The sequence below is a fragment of the Bufo gargarizans genome, chromosome 10 (assembly GCF_014858855.1).
Source record: "Bufo gargarizans isolate SCDJY-AF-19 chromosome 10, ASM1485885v1, whole genome shotgun sequence".
NCBI classification, from domain to species: Eukaryota; Metazoa; Chordata; class Amphibia; order Anura; family Bufonidae; genus Bufo; species Bufo gargarizans.
In genome coordinates this window covers 123,858,188-123,877,673 of record NC_058089.1, presented here as the reverse complement: position 1 = coordinate 123,877,673, position 19,486 = coordinate 123,858,188, and the positions used below count along the sequence as shown (strand labels likewise).

Here is a 19,486-nt window from a genome sequence, read left to right as displayed (position 1 = left end):
ATTCCCATTTTATTAAGGTGTATCCATAAAAATGGCCCACCCTGTACATAAAAAGTCTATCACTTTCTACACTGCATGACTAAATCTTAGAACATTCAGCACAGAGCTTGCTTGGGCCTTTACATTTGAGGGTGTGTTGACTTGATCAGGCACATGACCATGTGTCATATTGTCAGATAATAACTAGCCCCGACAAGGCACAGCCTCATGGACTCCTATGGTGCGGAAAGTAATAAGGACCCACAGAGATTCTGTTTTCAGCCATTTAGTGTTCCCTAGAAGCAATGATTCTAGCATATTATGACATTCATGCAGAGTGGATAAAAATCTATGATTTTTAAAAAATAACTTTAAAAAATCGGATTTTTTAAAATTTAAATCGGATTTTTTTTATATAAAATACTTTTTGAGGAAAATATATTACCATACAAAGGTTATTCCATCATGAAATAAAGATTAGTTTTTAAATTATGTAGAATAAGGCTGTACGTGGACTCCCATATTGTTGAATGGATTAGGCAGTGGCTGAGGGCCAGAAAACAGAGGGTTGTAGTCAATGGAGTATATTCAGACCATGGTCTTGTTACCAGTGGGGTACCTCAGGGATCTGTTCTGGGACCCATATTGTTTAATATCTTTATTGGCGAAATTGCAGAAGGCCTCCATGGTAAGGTGTGTCTTCTTGCTGATGACACAAAGATTTGTAACAAGGTTGATGTTCCTGGAGGGATACACCAAATGGAAAAGGATTTAGGATAACTAGAGGAATGGTCAAAAATCTGGCAACTAAAATTTAATGTTGATAAGTGCAAGATAATGCACCTGGGGCGTAAAAACCCAAGAGCAGAATATAAAATCAATGCTACAGTCCTAACCTCAGTATCTGAGGAAAGGGATTTAGGGGTCATTATTTCTGAAGACTTAGAGGTAGGCAGACAATGTCATAGAGCAGCAGGAAATGCTAGCAGAATGCTTGGGTGTATAGGGAGAGGCATTACCAGTAGAAAGAGGGAGGTGCTCATGCCGCTCTGCAGAGCACTAGTGAGACCTCATTTGGAGTATTGTGCGCAGTACTGGAGGCCATATCTCCAGAATTATATTGATACTTTGGAGAGAGTTCAGAGAAGAGCTACTAAACTGGTACATGGATTGCAGGATAAAACTTACCAGGAAAGGTTAAAGGACCTTAACATGTATAGCTTGGAAGAAAGACGAGAGAGAGGGGATCTGATAGAAACTTTTAAATACATAAAGGGAATCAACAAGGTAAATGAGGAGAGAATATTTAAAAGAAGAAAAACTGCTACAAGAGGACATAGTTTTAAATTAGAGGGGCAAAGGTTTAAAAGTAATATCAGGAAGTATTACTTTACTGAGAGAGTAGTGGATGCATGAAATAGCCTTCCTGCAGAAGTGGTAGCAGCAAATACAGTGAAGGAGTTTAAGCATGCATGGGATAGGCATAAGGCCATCCTTCATATAAGATAGGGCCAGGGGCTATCCATAGTATTCAGTATATTGGGCAGACTAGATGGGCCAAATGGCTCTTATCTGCCGACACATTCTATGTTTCTATATGTGTAATTATTTTGGTAAATAAATTCCATTAATCCATTCACAATGTCATGCTCTTCCAGAGGTTTTTGTAAGATTATTTGGCAGTTTCTCTGCCTACAAGATATTATCACAGATGCTTGGTTTACTTGTGCAGTTCTCAAAACTGACTTTGACTCAGCAGAGATAACATGCCTCTTCTTCACAGCAAAAATTTTATAACATGAACAGAGTTGAGAAAAATACCTGAATCCTAACTTCTACAAACCTATGAATGCAGAATCAAACTAATATGAAAAGTTGTTATTCTAAAAATCTTCATCTACTTGCATATTATAAGTTATACCAGCAAGAATTAGTCTTTATGTAGAAAACTATGATTTAAATCAAGCCTTACTGACTAGTGATTTAAATCGTAAATTTAAATCGTGATTTAAATCATTTTGATTTAAATCAAATCCACCCTGCATTCATGCCACCATTTTTTAGGCTCCAGAGAGAACAATCTCCATATGCCTTTGTGTAAAATCATGCCCAAAGAAATGTGAGAGACAGATTCTGAATACAAAACCTTTCCAAGCCCACAAACATTGAATTTCCAAGAATTGATAGATCATTTTTACCGATAACTGGTCATGGTTATAAGTAACTATGTAAGTGGTGAGGAGCATAGCCCTAGATATTACCGTGGCAAGGCAATAATAATCAGAAAAAAAAGTACAGCAATGCTTTATTTGCTGTTGTAGCTAAAAATGTATAGTTTAGGGTTACTTATTGAACTGCTTTTGTCAAATTATGCCATTTTACTTATTGTATTTCCAGGATTAGCACCATCTCAAAGATAATGAACCATTGAGAAGAAGTCCTTGTATAGTTCTTCTTAAAGAATATTCATTAATACATTTCCCTTCTGGTTTTCAGTCTCAGATAAATGCACTTTATGCAACTACTTCACAAGCAAATATAATAAGTGAGTCCGTGCGTTCATATTGGTCCGAGGATGACGACACACACATGGGCCAGTGCTAATGATTCCCATTTGGATTTAATATCATTCCCATTCACACAAAAAATGAGTGAAATTATTGCATTGCTTTTAAGGTTTATTGATTAGTTGAACTTGTCATACAATTCATTTGATTGGTATGTTTCAATAGAGATGGCAGATCTTTGTGTACGGAGCCTGTACAGCCACCCAGAGAATTTCTAAGTACCCATAAAACATAGCCATAATAAAGCATGCAAAAGAATTCTCAACTAATTATTGCACCTTTGATTACATGCCTCCGTATGAAATCAGAGGCACATGGGCCTATAGATTGTTATGGGTGTCATCGTGTGAACCTCCACTATATGGATCTGTAGTTTTGCTGTGGTCATGAACCCTAACCCTGGGTTCAGACCTGAGCGTTCTGAAACGAGCTCTCTGTATGCGCGATTGTACGGACGTTTACAATCGCGCATACAGAGACAGGCGTGCACACATTGTTGCGCGTTCCCGAATATCTATGTGCGGGAACGCGCGACAAACGCCCCAAAAAAAGCTCAAGAACTTGTTTGAGCGTCGGGTGTTTTACAGCGCGATCGTACGCGCTGTAAAACGCCCAGGTGAGAACCATTCCCATAGGGAAGCATTGGTTTATCCTTGTTGAGCGTTTTACAGCGCGTAGGAACGCGCTGTAAAACGCTCAGGTGTGAACTTAGGGTAAGGGTACAGCCACACAGTTAGGTTTCCTGATATAGTTTTGGAAGCCCAAACTATGAGTGAATAAAAAAAATAGGAGACATTGTATCTGGCCTTTAGAAGATCTGTCCATTTATGATCCACTCATGATTTAGGCTTCCAAAACTGCATCCAGGAACCTGACCACGTGGCTGTACCCTAAGGATGTGTTGCAATAAAATGTGATGGTAACAAACTAATGAAGATTTATATGTGATTCTTATATTGGGATCAGAAGACCAACACCTGAAATGAAATATCTCTAATGTTGTGTTGGAAAGTCTGTCTGTCTGCTTATAGAATAGGTAAATCCTACAAATCCACTTCTATGGAAATGCTGCACGCAACTCCAAAACGTTACCTAACAAGATTTAAACAAGTACATTTTTTTTTTGCAGATAATTTATTCCACTAGTGACAGCAGGAGGTTAGTAGCTGCTGTCAGTGACACCATCAGCTTTCATCTTATCCAGCTTTCATGTGGAGCCACAGACCAGTTACAAATGGATACCACATGGAATTCCTCTGTATGGAGAACCAGGTGCCATCATCCTACTAATGCATCAGAATAATATCGATTTCAAACTCTAATGTAACATAATAAAAAAATACATAAAACGTAACACCATTCTCAGACATAAAAATTACCCAAAATGGATATTCCAGACTATAATCTGCGGTATTGAGGTTTTGCAGATAATTCTGTTAACAGGAAGAATTGCTTAATCTTGGAAGGATTTACATAAAGTAAAACCACCCAGGCAGAATTAACTAAATAAGATTAATGTAACAATATATAAACCCTTTTGATGCTTGTGGGGTCTCAGGACAGCTGGGACTCCCTCCCTCCACAGACAAAGTGGATTAATATTACAGATCGCTGATCCTATAATGTTAGAACTTGAGGCGCCCATCACTTAACTCTGCAGCTTTCTCTTTGTAGAAGAGCACATGTGTTCCTCATTTACATGGCTGTATAGAACAGTTGAGTTTGTCATTTGGGCAAATTGATATGATATGACCTGACATCGTATTGTATTGTATTACATGGGACTTTACATGGGACTGCAGGTAAGTTACCATAAGGCACACAACAAACAGCAGTACTGTTCTAGTTATTCATATTTGGGGGTAGCATTTGAATGCAAACTATTGTTCTGTGTTATCAGCCATTTCAGGCTGGGGAGAGGCTAGCTGTTGTGTCTTTTAATGGGGTCACTGACAAGAAGTTCAAAAATAAGCCTGAAGGATCACATAACTTCACATACAAGAATCATATTAACATCATGTCTTATAACCGTGAACCCTGAAAGCTTTCTTAGTGTCCCTTTAAATGACAAGTTTAGCAAACAACAGTGTAACAAATATCTGCATCGACCTATGAACAGCTAGAAAATTAGGATTTCATGAACATGTTGTATTATTGATGTTATTATTCTGAGAGATACTTGCCTGAGCCTATGCTTCATGGGTAACTATAATAAAATGACACCACGTCAGATCCTGAATAATTAGATTATTATTTAAAAAAAAGCCAAAAATTAAAATAAACAAAAACAGCTAGAAAAGGCTCCATGGTGTTCGATGTTAGCGCTACCTTAGGCAAACACTAAGTTACAACTGTGCAATAATTAAACCTAAGCTTCCGGGATTACAACTGAACCTGAAATGCTGCAGCCACTTTAAAGCCCTTAGCATTCATTGGTCATTTCATAACAATAGATGCATCACCATAAAGCTATACTCGGGTCAGGATAATGGCATGAATTGCTTGTTTGACAGCACAGCCCAGTGTGGAGAACAGGAGGACACAATGTGGCAAATGTCTAATCCTAAATAAACCCTATTGTTTATGCATCAATAATACATGAATGAACATATACAGACAATAGGACTTCCGTTTCGCAACGTTCGCTCTCAGTAACATGAACCTGTATCTATACATATATATATAGGAGCAATAGTTGCAGGAAAAAAGGCAATTGACAGTGTTTTGATTCCACAGAAGAATGGAAAAGCTGCTACCCATGCGAGCAAGGCCACTGGCTCCTAATCCAGGAATGGCTGAAATATCCCCAGGAAACATACCTTTTGCACGTAGAATGAAAGGCCTCCGGTTACAAAAATAAGAGGCGGTGTACCCAGAGATGCATCCTAAAGGGGCCCGGCTGTAACATTGGCATGGGGAGAATAAAACAAATGAAAGAATGGGATATTAAATGTGCAGGCAGAGCTGTGTATGAGCCTGGTACAGAAGCAAGGGAGAGGGAGGGATTGAATGAATCAGATGTCATAGCTTCTGTAGAGAAAGGATGGAGGGGGTAGGGCCGCTGTGTGGATGGAGGAGGAGGGAGAGGAAGATGGATAGAGAAAGGGATGCAAAGAAAAGTGAGGGATAATATAAAGCAGAAAATGAGGGAATGCTGGGCACATCTACATTTTATACACATATATATAATTTCATTAACATTTTATACAGAAATTTATGCTTACATGATATATATATATATACACATTTAGCGGATAGAAAAATAATAGAAAATAGGAAACTAAAGGAACATATTTAAATGGTAAGAAAAATCTTACAGTATTCATACAAGTTGCAGTAATGATTGGGATGTTTGGCCAGGAGAACTGCCAAGGACAGGCGGCGGAGGGCTGCATGCCGCTATCAGACATGACCAGGCTGCCTGATGCTTTGTAGCGTTAGCTTTATTAATTCAACTATCAATGTTCTCACTCATTACTGGGAATTCATAGGAAACAGTGGAGTAGCACGCACAATGCAATGAAACTTTGCCCGCCTGTATCTGAAAATATAAAGGCAACATAGTAAAGGAACGGGTCTGCTCACTTATTTACCAAAACCATGCAAAAAACGAAAAAAATTGATTGTGACATTGCGCAAGTCATTGTGACTAAGGGCTCATGCATATGTGCGTATTTTTATCGTATCCAATCCGTTCTTTTTGTGGCCCGTTTGTGGAACCATTCATTTTAATGGGGCCTCAAACAAACAGAAATGCGGACTGTTTCCTATATCCACATGGCCGTTCTGCAAAAACAGGATTGTACTGTTCTATTAGGGGTCAACTGTTCCGTTCCGCAAAATACGAAATGCACACGGCCGGTACCCGTGTTTTGTGTATCTGCAATTTGCGGACCGCGAAACATCCAGCAGTCATGTGCATGAGCCCTAAGACTGCTTGCACACAGTCAGTGTTTGATGAGTGATTGTGAGCCAAAACTAAGTGCGGGTCAAAAACACAGAACAAGTGCAAATCTTTCTATTATACCTTATGTCTGTGGAGGCTCCACTCCTCCGAACAATGCTTGACAGCTGACGCCTATGTACCTGCATACACATGAGGAAGGTCGGGGGGATGAGGGGAATGCCTCAATCATGAATACTTTGAACTCATAACTACGTGTCCAGTGTATTCTTTCGTTACTCCTACTCGTATTTTCTGTAGTGTTTTGGCCAATAAAAGAGAGAAACTGTCGCCATATTAGACTGCCTTGACATAGAGTAGCACAGTCTCCTCACTGATCCACTTTAATGTTCTCTGTTAGGGCATGCTGCTATGTATTTTGCTATATGAACTGTATATTTCTACTCTTATACAATCCAAACCTATTAGGATGTCACATGGGACCATCTCTATAAGCAAGAATGGAGACAATCAAAGTATCATCAGCTCCTGCTCTGGTTGGCCTGGCTCATCCATGTGTTACATGAACCACCATTAACTTGAATTGCCATCATGTAATACTAAATTTTTCGTATAGCAACAACTGTAGGGGAATTGCTGCCCACAGCTTCCTGAGATAACAGCTGATTGCCAAGATCTGTCTCTTTGTAAGACAAGCTCTTTAAATAGCTTGGAATAAGGCTTCTTGCACATGGCTGTATCTATATTTCAATCCGCAAGCAAAGGGTCCTCAACATAAGGATACCATCTGTTACATTGGGGGCTGTTGCCTGCCACTGCCATGCTGCTTTGTGCAGGGACAGATGCTGTTTCAGTTACCCTGTGTCTATTGCAGTTCCAGCGCTCAGGCAGAGGGCACTGGGGACATTTTACTAAGTATCTTTTATTCTTCATTGATCCTTACATCTTTCTGCAGTGCTGCAAGGTTTAAACCCTCCTTTGGCTCTCTGTGACGCTGCTAGGCCGTTTTCAATGTGCTAGTCACTTTCTGCTATATTTAGCATGCTCTTTGATTTATCCACTGCCTGAGCATTAGGTTTACCAGCTTGCTAGATCCTGCAAAGGTGCTATAATCTGATTGTCTGCCTTTTACAGACTTCTGCCTAATTCCTGAATTCTGACCCCCTGCTACCTGACCCATGTCTGATCTCTGTACTGACCCTGTGGACTGGGAACTTAAAATGCAGCGATGTGGTGCAGAGCAAGACGGATCCGTCCTGACACACAATGTAAGTCAATGGGGATGGATACGTTTTCTCTGACACAATAAAAAAAAACGGATCTGTCCCCCAATGGTGTTCATGACAGATCCGTCATGGATATATAGGACATATTACAACCGGACACGTTCATGACGGATGCATGCGGTTGTATTATTGTAACTGAAGCGTTTTTGCAGATCCATGACGGATCCGCAAAAAACGCTAGTGTGAAAGTAGCCTTATAGAGTTGTAGTTCACCATTAAAAAAACACAAGCAATCAGCCATAACAAAGCAAAGTGAATAATATCTCAGGACAATGCCACCAAAGAGTGTAATACAGGTCCTTCTAAAAAAATTTGCATATTGTGATAAAGTTTATTATTTTCTGTAATGTACTGATAAACATTAGACTTTCATATATTTTACATTCATTACACACCAACTGAAGTAGTTCAAGCCTTTTATTGTTTTAATATTGATGATTTTGGCATACAGCTCATGAAAACCCAAATTCCTATCTCAAAAAATTAGCATATCATGAAAAGGTTCTCTAAACGAGCTATTAACCTAATCATCTGAATCAACTAATTAACTCTAAACACCTGCAAAAGATTCCTGAGGCTTTTAAAAACTCCCAGCCTGGTTCATTACTCAAAACCGCAATCATGGGTAAGACTGCCGACCTGACTGCTGTCCAGAAGGCCATCATTGACACCCTCAAGCAAGAGGGTAAGACACAGAAAGAAATTTCTGAACGAATAGGCTGTTCCCAGAGTGCTGTATCAAGGCACCTCAGTGGGAAGTCTGTGGGAAGGAAAAAGTGTGGCAGAAAACGCTGCACAACGAGAAGAGGTGACCGGACCCTGAGGAAGATTGTGGAGAAGGACCGATTCCAGACCTTGGGGGACCTGCGGAAGCAGTGGACTGAGTCTGGAGTAGAAACATCCAGAGCCACCGTGTACAGGCGTGTGCAGTAAATGGGCTACAGGTGCCGCATTCCCCAGGTCAAGCCACTTTTGAACCAGAAACAGCGGCAGAAGCGCCTGACCTGGGCTACAGAGAAGCAGCACTGGACCGTTGCTCAGTGGTCCAAAGTACTTTTTTCGGATGAAAGCAAATTTTGCATGTCATTCGGAAATCAAGGTGCCAGAGTCTGGAGGAAGACTGGGAAGAGGGAAATGCCAAAATGCCTGAAGTCCAGTGTCGAGTACCCACAGTCAGTGATGGTCTGGGGTGCCATGTCAGCTGCTGGTGTTGGTCCACTGTGTTTCATCAAGGGCAGGGTCAATGCAGCTAGCTATCAGGAGATTTTGGAGCACTTCATGCTTCCATCTGCTGAAAAGCTTTATGGAGATGAAGATTTCATTTTTCAGCACGACCTGGCACCTGCTCACAGTGCCAAAACCACTGGTAAATGGTTTACTGACCATGGTATTACTGTGCTCAATTGGCCTGCCAACTCTCCTGACCTGAACCCCATGGAGAATCTGTGGGATATTGGGAAGAGAAAGTTGAGAGACGCAAGACCCAACACTCTGGATGAGCTTAAGGCCGCTATCGAAGCATCCTGGGCCTCCAAAACACCTCAGCAGTGCCACAGGCTGATTGCCTCCATGCCACGCCGCATTGAAGCAGTCATTTCTGCAAAAGGATTCCCGACCAAGTATTGAGTGCATAACTGAACATAATTATTTGAAGGTTGACTTTTTTTGTATTAAAAACACTTTTCTTTTTTGGTCGGATGAAATATGCTAATTTTTGGAGATAGGAAATTTGGGTTTTCAGGAGCTGTATGCCAAAATCATCAATATTAAAACAATAAAAGGCTTGAACTACTTCAGTTGTGTGTAATGAATCTAAAATATATGAAAGTCTAATGTTTATCAGTACATTACAGAAAATAATGAACTTTATCACAATATGCTAATTTTTTTAGAAGGACCTGTATATTAGGTGCAAGTGAACAGTCAGTTCTTGAAGTTGATGTGTTGAAAGCAGGAAAGCTGGGCAACTGTAAGGATATCATCAACTTTGGTAAAGGCCAAATTGTGATGGCTAGACGACTGGGTCATAGCAATCTTTAAATTGGCAGATTTTGTGGGATGTTCATGCTATGCAGTGGTTTATACCTACCAAAAGTGGAAGGACAACTAGTCATGGATGCTCAAGGCTCAACAATGCACATGGGGAGTGAAGGCTAGTCCAATCCCAAAAAAGAGCTACAAATTTGTGAAAAGAGTTATAGCTGGCTAATGGCAGTGGCCTCATTCAGCAACAGAATGCACACTACACTGCAAACATTATTCAGGGATGGTTTCAGGATCATGAAAAAAAACCTTCACGGTGTGGACTTGGCCTCAAAATTCTCCAGATCTTAAACAGTTTTTTTTTTGGTTTTTGTTGTGTGGTGTGTGCTGAAAAGGTGAGTCTGATCCATGGCCCCATCTTACAGTCTACAGGATTTAAAGGATCTACTGATAATGTCTTCAAGCCAGATACCACACGAGGTTGGGTGAAGTCCATAACTCAACAGGACAGAACTGTTTTGGTTGCACAAGGGAGATCTACACAATTAGACGCGGTTTTATGTTGGACGGTTTTAATGTTAATCCTGATCGGTATATGCATGGTATAGACAGATGTAAGAGATTGTGTCTAAATCATTGGTGTGGCATCCTGCAAATCAGTGCTGGATCAATTTTCAGAGTGAATAAGGACCTGAGAGCTCAGCTGTGTGTGTCATAGACATTGTACAATTGCTTCTGGCCACCTTACTGCTTGGGAATGTTCGCTGCCCTAGTTTTCACACTGTTACTGTATTTGGTTTGCTAAGATGAACTTGATGAGCAACAAGCACTATATTTCCTGCCATATACCATTACTTTCCCCCATATACACCACTTCTTGTGCCCCCCGTAAAAAAAGCTTTTTTTATCTTGGTGCAATTTTATATATAATAAAATTTCTAATTTAGATATTTAGATGGCACACAAGGCCTACCTGGTAAAATGTGGCCCTTCTAGGTAGCAACAGATTGCTATGTGTAGTTGAGCCTGAGAGATTTCCTGGTTTTTTACCCTTTAATGCCTGTACAGGGATCTGGGCAATTCTGCAGAACATTCAGAGGTTGCTGAATTCCCAGATTAGTTTTAATTAGCAACAGCTGATAAATGGAAAATTCCAATACATAGTACTGCAGGATATATATCGTTCATGTAGTCAGATGTAGTGTGGTCAGGGTAGAGTGGTGTTACCAGTCCTGCACCCTGCTACTGTCTTTATTGGGCTAACAACAATGCCATCTATGTATTTTGTCCAGGTCCTACACACTATGCATTCCTAATCTGTTTGCAACTATTATGTTCATGTAATATGCCTAGTTTACCAGCAGGTGGCAGAAAACACGGCACCTGTACTTAGATAGAATGGAACTTACTATTCCATTCTAACTCCCCTTTGTAGGGGAGTGGGCCAGCCCTACTTCCTGCAGGAAGGGTGGGGACCAGTTAGAGCCAGTCTAGTTTACCCCTAGCTAGGGGGAGGGTGTGCAGGGGCACGTCTCTGCTGGATGTGCCTACGCCAGCCATGGAGGCCAGAGCTTGAAGCATCAGGAGCCAGGGGGAAAGTTCCCTGGCATAACCTAGAGTCAGACTACAGAGGAAGTGAAGCATACAGAAGAAGCTGAGTTATACAGCCAGCTTGTCAGTTCAGAGAGAAAGATATAGCAGAGTTGAGTTTGCCTTCCAGTTTAATGCTAAAGCCCAGTGGCGTACATATAGGGGTCGCAGGGGTCGCAGTTGCGACCGGGCCCGGCACCCCAGGGGGCCCGGCCGCCTGCGGACCCCTGGCCCCTGCTGCAGCTGCGTCTGAAACACTTCAAGTTCCCAGAATCCAAATTCCCAGTTAAGTTGCCCCCTGCTGGGCCCCTCCTCCTTGCGGTCAGCGCCGGCGCCGGGCCCGTGAACTCCCGCGAGACCTGTGTGAACTCCTGTGGCAGGTCTCGCTGGGAACATGCGCGCGCGGCGCGCCTGAACTCAAACGGGATATGGACGTGAGAATGGACGCACAAGAAGAGGACCGCCGAGGCGCCGACCGACCAGAAGAACAGAAGAAGTTCGGGTTCCCCTGCCCTGCCAGCCGGTAACTCGATGGTAAGTAAGGAAAAGCTGTGGGCTGGGCCGCAACTTGAACTTGTAGTTGGAAATTGGAATAGACTAGTAGTGAGGTGAGGGCCCCAGGCCCCCCCCCCCTGGCCCCTGGCAGTTCCTGCAGTCGTGCCAGCAAAGCAGACGGCTGCAGAAGGTGTGATGTCTTGCAGATGAGACGGCTGCAGTGATAACTGACATTCAGCAATTGTAAGACTAAAGTGCCTATGAAAAGCTGGGTGCATAGAAGACAAAGCAGTAGGGTTAGTGCACCAGGCTTCAAGAGTAGCTAATGCCCTAGTCCGTATGTCAGCCCCTGGTAACACTGGACCAGTGGGAGAAGTAATGTCCCAGGCAAACTAAGGATATTCAGGCCTATAGGCCAAACATTGCCTCTGGATCAGGGAGCCTTTAAGAGATAGTGCCATTTAACCCCCTGTCATTCTGTGCTATGCAATGTTTAGATGTAACGTGCCATGCTGTGGAGTGATCATGTGTAGGATATTGTAAAGTCTTGTTAACTGCAAACAATTTCCATGCCTCCGTCTATTTTATTTTGGCACCATCCAAAGAAACAGTAGAGCGTGTCCCGGGGGGAAGGGTTTGCATTTACAGTCACTGTCACTCTGGCAGGAAAAGCCAGCATCAGGGCACACTGAGTCACTGACTACTCGAGTAGGGGGCCCTGGCCTGCTGAGAACAATGACCAGCAGCAGTGGGGCCCTGGGGGGCAGCCTGAATTTATTGATGGGATTGCCAGATTGGGGCCTGGGCTGATCTTTGCTTTCAAAGACCCCTCAGATAATCAGATCAGCCCAGGCCCCAATCTGGCAATCCCATCAAAGCAAGGCATTTCGGCTGATGATTGATCTGGTGGCTGATGGGGGGGGGGGGTCTTTGGGCTGATGTGAGGTCTGATGGGCATGGGGGATGGCTGGGGACTATTGGGACTGGAGGCATGTTGGGTGAATGGTAAGGGAGGTAGTGGAGGTGGGTGCGGCGGCGGGTTGGGGGGGGCCCATGGATCAATTTCGCACCGGGGCCCCATGGATTGTGTGTACGCCACTGCTAAAGCCTGCTGTAACCAAGACAGTTAACATAGAAACATAGTTTATTAGGCCGAAAAAAGACATTGGCCATCCAGTTCGGCCTGTTATTCTGCAAGTTGATCCAGAGGAAGGCAAAAAAAACTTTGAGGTAGAAGCCAATTTTTCCACCTTAAGGGGTAAAAAATTCCTTCCCGACTCCAATCAGGCAATCAGAATAACTCCCTGGATCAACGACCCCTCTCTAGTAGCTATAGCCTATAATATTATTACACTCCAGAAATACATCCAGGCCCCTCTTGAACTCTTTTAGTGAACTCACCCTCACCACCTCCTCAGGCAGAGAGTTCCATATTCTCACTGCTCTTACCGTAAAGAATCCTCTTCTATGTTTGTGTACAAACCTTCTTTCCTCCAGACGTAGAGGATGTCCCCTTGTCACAGTCCTGGGGATAAATAGATGATGGGAGAAATCTCTGTACTGACCCCTGATATATTTATACATAGTTATTAGATCTCCCCTCAGTCATCTTTTTTCTAAAGTGAATAACCCCAATTTTGATAATCTTTCAGGATACTGTAGTCCCCCCATTCTAGTTATTACTTTAGTTGCCCTCCTCTGAACCCTCTACAGCTCTGCTATGTCTGCCTTGTTCACAGGAGCCCAGAACTGTACACAGTACTCCATGTGTGGTCTGACTAGCGATTTGTAGAGTGGTAGCACTATGTTCTCATCACGGGCATCTATGCCCCTTTTGATGCAACCCATTATTTTATTGGCCTTGGCAGCAGCTGCCTGACACTGGTTTTTACAGCTTATTTTGCTGTTCACAAAAATTCCTAGGTCCTTTTCCATGTCAGTGTTACCCAGTGTTTTACCATTTAGTATGTATGGTTGACTTGCATTATTCCTTCCCATGTGCATAACCATACATTTGTCAGTATTAAACATCATCTTCCACTTCTCTGCTTAAGCCTCCAATCTATCCAGATCCATCTGTAGCAGTATACTGTCCTCTTCCGTGTCAATTACTTTACACAGTTTAGTGTCATCTGCAAAAATTGATATTTTACTGTGCAAGCCTTCTACAAGATCATTAATAAATATCTTGAAGAGAATAGGACCCAATACTGACAGTGACCCAATCTGAGTGTGTACCATTAATAACCACCCTCTGTTTTCCATTACTGAGCCAGTTACTTACCCGATTACAGACATTTTCTCCCAGTCCAAGCATTCTCATTTTATATACTAACCTTTTATGTGGTACAGTGTCAAATGCTTTGGAGAAGTCCAGATATATGACATCCATTGATTTGCCGCTGTCAAGTCTAGAACTTATCTCCTCATAGAAACTGATTAAATTAGTTTGACATGACCGATCCCTCATGAAGCCATGCTGATATGGCGTTATTTGCTTATTTTCTTTGAGGTACTCCGAAATAGCATCTGTTAGAAAACCTTAAAACAGTTTACCCATGACAGATGTTAAACTTACCGGCCTATAGTTTCCAGGCTCTGTTTTTGGACCCTTTTTGAATATAGGCGCCACATTTGCTATGCGCTAATCCTGTGGAACACTCCCTGTCAGTATAGAGTCCTTAAATATCAGAAATAAGGGTCTGGCTATGGCATTACTGAATTCTCTTAGGATACGGGGGTGTATGCCATCTGGTCTTGGCGATTTCTCTATTTTAATCTTTTTAAGACGCCACTGTACTTCTTCCTGCGTCAGACAGGACACTTTTAATGGGGAATTTACTTTTACATTCTGCATATTATCTGACAGTTTATTTTCCTTAGTGAATACAGTGGAGAAAAAAATATTTAATAGCTTTGCCTTCTCCTCATCGCTCTCTGCAACTCCCCCCTCATTACTCTGTAAAGGACCGACATCTTCAGATTTATACTTTTTACCATTTATATAATTGAAGAACATTTTAGGGTTAGTTTTTCTCTCTTTGGCAATTAATCTCTCGGTCTCTAGTTTGGCTGCTTTTATTTGTTTTTTACATATTTTATTTTTTTCCTTATAGTTTTTCAGTGCTTCCATGCTACCCTCCTGTTTTAGTGATTTAAATGCTTTCTTTTTGTCATTTATTGCTCTCTTTACAGTTCTATTTATCCACATTGGTTTCTTCTTGTTCCCTAATCTTTTATTCCAATAAGGTATGTACCTCTCACAATAAAATTTTAGGATGCTTTGAAAAATATACCATTTTGTGGCTGTATTTTTATTTTTGAGGACTTTGTACCAGTTAGTTAGGCCTATGGCCTCTCTTAGTTGGCTAAACTTAGCTTTTTTGAAGTTTGGTATTTTTGTTCCTCCCTGAAGAAACACTCTTTTGAATGACAATTGGAAGGTTATTACTTCATTGTCACTAGGTGTCCCCCAACCTGCACATCTATTGTTTAGTGATGATCAAGCATGCTCGGCCGAACACCTGTTCCGCTCGAGCATCTCGATGCTCGGCACATGGTGGTATTCGGCCGAATACCGGATGTGCTCGAGCGCAATGCTCGTGCACAGGTAAGTACTGCCCTCACTGTAATGCCGTAGCCATGTTGGCTGATGGCATTACAGTGATTGGCTGGCCGAAACGCGTCATCGGGAGCTATATCGCTGCTATATCGACGCATGTTCGACTCATTTTTAGTCAGGGAGAGCTGTGCTAAGGAAGGGACAGACAGTGTAGGGAGTGATTTAAGAATATTATTACACCAAAACTTTTCAGAGACCCAAAAGTCCTTTTAAGGACTATTGTGTGTGGCAGCAGCAATCAATATTTTTAGCACAACCTGCGCTAAATAGCTAAAACTTTACAGACCCAAAAGTCCTTCTAAGGACTATTGTGTGTGTCAGCAATATCTATTTTTAGCGCATACTGCCGCTGCAGACAGTGACATTAGCCGTGAAACATCTCCTGTGTAAAGTGTGCGCATCCCCAAAAATATCTGACATCCAGTGTACTTTTTCCGTAGATGGTGTCCGCTGCGGACACTGACATTAGCTGGGCCACATCTCCTGTGTAAAGTGTGCGCATCCCAAAAATATCTGCGACATACAATGTACTTTTTCAATAGACGGTGTCTGCTGCGGACAGTGACATTAGCTGTGCCACATCTGCAGTGTATTGTGTGTGCTTAAAAAATTTATCTGTGACATACAGTGTACTTTTGCCGTAGACGGTGTCTGCTGCGAACAGTGACATTACCAGCGCCACATATGCAGTGTAATGTGTGTGCTTCAAAAATGTATCTGTGACATACAGTGTACATTTTCCATAGACGGTGTTGTCTGCTGTGGACAGTGACATTACCAGTGCCACGTCTGCAGTGTAACGTGTGTGCATCTAAAATTTATCTGTGACATATAGTGTACTTTTACCGTAGACGGTGTCTGCTGTGGACAGTGACATTACCAGCGCCACATCTGCAGTGTAACACAGTGGCGTTGCGAGGGGGGTGCGGGCCGCACCGGGTGACACCAGTCTGATGGGGTGTCACCCGCCGGCCGCCGGAGTTCTCCTTACTTACTTGCAAGCACGTCGGCCCGGCCGTCACGTGGTGAAGGGGGTGTGACTGCCTAGTGAGTGCAGGAGCAGCCAGCAGGCCCAGGACTCGAGTCTGGAGCTAATGGATTGGGTGGTGAGTCACGTGACAGCAGTGACTCACTCACTCACTCACGCAGCTAGCCAGACCTGCCACTGCCGCACCTGAGGGAGGAGGTGTGGTAAGTAAGTAGCGCAGAGAGCGCATATTGACTTCATTTAATACCCCATCATAGTTTTTATTATATTTAGGGGGGGGGGGGCTACATCTCTCCAGGTCCAGCCAGGTTAAAGCTTGAACTGAAGGTGGAAATGCACTTTAATGCTCCATGACTCATGGAGCATTAAAGTGCATTTCCTGGAAATGCCGCAAACTACATAATGGAGGGCAGTGTGGGGGCAAATTACTTAGTGGGGGGCAAATTACATAATGGAGGGCAGTGTGGGGGGCAAATTACATAATGGAGGGCAGTGTGGGGGGTAAATTACATAATGGAGGGCAGTGTGGGGGCAAATTACTTAATGTGAGGCAGTGTGGGGGGGGGGGGCATATTACTTAACCACCTCCCGACCGCTGTACGCAGATATGCGTCCGGGAGGTGGTTGCTTTACTCCTCCCTGAATGGAGCCTTACAGGGGGTGATCAATGACAGGCGGGTGATCACCCATGTACACTCCCTGATCACCCCCTGTCATTGATCACCCCCCTGTCATTGATCACCCCCCTGTAAGGCTCCATTTAGACGTCCGCATGATTTTTACGGATCCGATCCATGTATCCATGGATCCGTAAAAATCATGCGGACGTCTGAATGGAGCCTTACAGGGGGGGTGATCAGTGACAGGGGGGTGATCACCCTGATTACCCTGATCACCCCCTGTCATTGATAACCCCCCTGTAAGGCTCCATTCAGACGTCCGCATGCGTTCTGTGGATCCGATCCATGTATCCATGGATCCGTAAAAATCATGCGGACGTCTGAATGGAGCCTTACAGGGGGGGGTGATCAGTGACAGGGGGGTGATCACCCTGATTACCCTGATCACCCCCTGTCATTGATAACCCCTCTGTAAGGCTCCATTCAGACGTCCGCATGCGTTCTGTGGATCCGATCCATGTATCCATGTATCCGTAAAAATCATGCGGACGTCTGAATGGAGCCTTACAGGGGGGGTGATCAGTGACAGGGGGGTGATCACCCTGATTACCCTGATCACCCCCTGTCATTGATAACCCCCCTGTAAGGCTCCATTCAGACGTCCGCATGCGTTCTGTGGATCCGATCCATGTATCCATGGATCCGTAAAAATCATGCGGACGTCTGAATGGAGCCTTACAGGGGGGGTGATCAGTGACAGGGGGGTGATCACCCTGATTACCCTGATCACCCCCTGTCATTGATAACCCCCCTGTAAGGCTCCATTCTGACGTCCGCATGCGTTCTGTGGATCCGATCCATGTATCCATGGATCCGTAAAAAATCATGCGGATGTCTGAATGGAGCCTTACAGGGGGGGTGATCAGTGACAGGGGGGTGATCACCCTGATTACCCTGATCACCCCCTGTCATTGATAACCCCCCTGTAAGGCTCCATTCAGACGTCCGCATGCGTTCTGTGGATCCGATCCATGTATCCATGGATCCGTAAAAATCATGTGGACGTCTGAATGGAGCCTTACAGGGGGGGTGATCAGTGACAGGGGGGTGATCACCCTGATTACCCTGATCACCCCCTGTCATTGATAGCCCCCCTGTAAGGCTCCATTCTGACGTCCGCATGCGTTCTGTGGATCCGATCCATGTATCCATGGATCCGTAAAAAATCATGCGGATGTCTGAATGGAGCCTTACAGGGGGGGTGATCAGTGACAGGGGGGTGATCACCCTGATTACCCTGATCACCCCCTGTCATTGATAACCCCCCTGTAAGGCTCCATTCAGACGTCCGCATGCGTTTTGTGGATCCGATCCATGTATCCATGGATCCGTAAAAAATCATGCGGATGTCTGAATGGAGCCTTACAGGGGGGTGATCAGGGAGTCTATATGGGTGATCACCCCTCTGTCATTGATCACCCCCCCCCCTGTAAGGCTCCATTCAGACGTCCGCATGCGTTTTGTGGATCCGATCCATGTATCCATGGATCCGTAAAAAATCATGCTGATGTCTGAATGGAGCCTTACAGGGGGGGTGATCAGTGACAGGGGGGTGATCACCCTGATTACCCTGATCACCCCCTGTCATTGATAACCCCCCTGTAAGGCTCCATTCAGACGTCCGCATGCGTTCTGTGGATCCGATCCATGTATCCATGGATCCGTAAAAAATCATGCGGATGTCTGAATGGAGCCTTACAGGGGGGGTGATCAGTGACAGGGGGGTGATCACCCTGATTACCCTGATCACCCCCTGTCATTGATAACCCCCCTGTAAGGCTCCATTCAGACGTCCGCATGCGTTTTGTGGATCCGATCCATGTATCCATGGATCCGTAAAAAATCATGCGGATGTCTGAATGGAGCCTTACAGGGGGGTGATCAGGGAGTCTATATGGGTGATCACCCCTCTGTCATTGATCACCCCCCCCCTGTAAGGCTCCATTCAGACGTCCGCATGCGTTTTGTGGATCCGATCCATGTATCCATGGATCCGTAAAAAATCATGCTGATGTCTGAATGGAGCCTTACAGGGGGGGTGATCAGTGACAGGGGGGTGATCACCCTGATTACCCTGATCACCCCCTGTCATTGATAACCCCCCTGTAAGGCTCCATTCAGACGTCCGCATGCGTTCTGTGGATCCGATCCATGTATCCATGGATCCGTAAAAAATCATGCGGATGTCTGAATGGAGCCTTACAGGGGGGGTGATCAATGACAGGGGGGTGATCAGGGAGTCTATATGGGTGATCACCCCCCTGTCATTGATCACCCCCCTGTCATTGATCACCCCCCCTGGTAAGGCTCCATTCAGACATTTTTTTTGGCACAGGTTAGCGGAAATTTTTTGTTTGTTTTTGTTTTTGTTTTTTCTTACAAAGTCTCATAT

General features: G+C 43.8%; 1 protein-coding gene and 1 long non-coding RNA gene across 4 annotated transcripts in view; one reads left to right on the top strand and one right to left on the bottom strand.

Moving 5' to 3' along the window:
- LOC122920831 overlaps positions 1-3,900 on the top strand; it is a 97,871-nt gene extending 93,971 nt beyond the window's left edge. For both annotated transcript variants that reach the window (XR_006386940.1, XR_006386941.1), the window contains one exon: positions 3,676-3,900. This is a non-coding gene — a long non-coding RNA (uncharacterized LOC122920831). The remainder of the gene's footprint in view (positions 1-3,675) is intronic.
- Positions 1-19,486, bottom strand: part of SPTBN2 (spectrin beta, non-erythrocytic 2) — a 258,310-nt gene that overhangs the window by 171,140 nt on the left and 67,684 nt on the right. The gene's annotated exons all lie outside the window — the stretch shown is intronic.